This window comes from Strigops habroptila, chromosome 5 (assembly GCF_004027225.2).
Source record: "Strigops habroptila isolate Jane chromosome 5, bStrHab1.2.pri, whole genome shotgun sequence".
In the NCBI taxonomy this organism is placed as follows: domain Eukaryota; kingdom Metazoa; phylum Chordata; class Aves; order Psittaciformes; family Psittacidae; genus Strigops; species Strigops habroptila.
In genome coordinates, this window is record NC_044281.2 from 29,750,980 (window position 1) to 29,753,160 (window position 2,181).

A 2,181-nucleotide genomic window follows, 5' to 3' on the forward strand; every position below is an offset into this window, starting at 1 on the left:
TAATAAATATAAATGTCTTTTATTTGTTGTATAATTTATTGTTCATTTATGCATTCCTCTCTGCATGAGCTAGCCTTTCATGCTAATTTCTCTGACGGCTGGATTCATCTAAAGGATAACCAGGAGATATTTTTCATTTTAACAAAAACAAATTGCAACCTGGTGCTTGCTTATCTGTTTTTTGAAGCATACAGCTTCAAAATAGCTTTTAGAATAATTACTAGGTGTCATAGTGGTTTAAAAAAAAAGAAAGGAGGAAAAATTGAAGGTAAACACAACAATTTCATAAATATTAGGTCATGGAATTCAGAGATAGATAAAGCCTATTAATTGATTGAAACTGTCTCCTGTGTTAAATGGATGCAGAGCAAATTGTGGTCCTAGTAGGCATTAAACTGATTATGCATTTGATAGTACTGTTCACTTTCAATACAGTATATGCTAAATTCTACTCAGTGAAATCCCTTCTACAAAGATAACGTTTTACGTGCTGATACCAGAATCACTGCAAAACAAAATGTAGTTTTGATTTCTGTGTATCATTAGCAAGTCTTGTGGGGTTTGTTTTGGTGGGTTGGTTTGGGGTTTTTTTTGTTTGTTTTTGTTTTAACTCCTGGATACTGCATAGTAAAAATGAGAACTTACTGGCTTTATTTTACGCTAAAACCAGAAATGAAAGTAGTTGACGTGTTTTCTGTTGAAGTGAATGAAGTTACAATCAACCAAGAACATTAATTTATACTCTGGTTTCTCTTCGGATTGCATAAATCTTTCACCTTTTACTAAAAATTTCCATGGAGAGGAACACCAATATTAAACCTGGTCTAGTGGAAGGTGTCGCTGCCCATGGCAGGATGGTTGGAACTAGATGATCTCTAAGGTTCCTTTCAACCCAGACCATTCTATGATCAATTTTAGCTAATGTAGGAGAAAACTGGTGCTGAAACTTAAGGGAAAACAATATCCTATCTCCCTGGAAGAGAAGGAAGGCATTCTCACATGTCTGAATCCTTGAGAGAAATGAGGGAAAATCAGATGACAGTAAATTTCATAGATGATTAAAAAAAAAAAAAAAGGCCATTTAAAGGCAGTTTATTCTTGGTTTTCCTCAGAAGAGTACATCAGGATGGTTAAATAATCATATTCAGATTTCATTTTTGGTGGTTTTTGTTTGTCTGCATATGTTTTATACATCTCATAGAAAAGTTATCTTCTTTGTGATGGATTTGGCACTTTGTGGCACATTTACATTTTTACTGAAGACAAACCATTCTGCTTTACTGGAGGGGCTGGCTCTGAGGCACCAAGAAGAGTGCATTGGTTAGTCAGTCTGCTGTACTTGGAGATGCAAAAGCAGAGATGTAAAGTCATCAGGGTCTAATTGTTATTCCTAGCTGTGCACTCGAGTCTTGGATTTATATACTCTCCATTGTATTTCAGCTACACAGTAGCTAAAGACAAACTTGTCTTGTGGTCACACTGTCTGTAAGCTACAAGTGAAATGTGAGGCATGCTGAAGGGAAAATACTTGGGTCACATACAGCCAAGTCTTTACTGGAAGCATAGCTGCACTCTTGCATTGTGCCTAGCCTGCAACCATGTAGTCCATGGCATGTACTCCTGCACCAGTACTTCAGGGCCAAGATAAGGTAAAATGCCAGCTCCAGAGTGTTCACACAATGTCTGATATTGCTCAAAAGTTGTTAGATTACTCTTCTCTAATACTGAAGCTTGAAGCTTAGTGCCAAGAGCCCCCAACATCTAATCATTCAGGCATGCCTGTTTGGGTTATACTTAGCCCTGTTGCCTAGTCTTCATTTCTAAATCACTATATCCAGGACTGCAGGGCTGACAATCTAAGAAGGAATTTCCAGACACATCAGGGAAAGCTATCTCCCATGCCCTGTCCACATCCAGAATAAACGAATGCCTGCTAGGAATAAATACATCGTTCACACAAATAAAGAACATGCATGAGAATTGTCCAGAGAATTCTGTGTTTAGCCTCAACAATGAAGAAAGCTAAATTTAATATGAAGGATACATTTTTTACTAATAACTCAGCTGATTTCCAGAAATATACAACTCTTCAACTATATGTATTGAGTACAAATTTAATTATATGTATCAAGTAACTTTTTTTCTCCTTGGATTAGGGGAAATTATATATATTCTTTAAGC

At 36.4% G+C, this 2,181-nt stretch overlaps 1 non-coding gene across 1 annotated transcript; it reads left to right on the forward strand.

The window, feature by feature from the left end:
* The first annotated feature begins 744 nt into the window (after nt 1–744).
* Nucleotides 745–812, forward strand: LOC115609166. Its single transcript, XR_003991776.1, has one exon. It is a non-coding gene; the product is annotated as a U5 spliceosomal RNA (small nuclear RNA).
* Nucleotides 813–2,181: the final 1,369 nt, after the last annotated feature.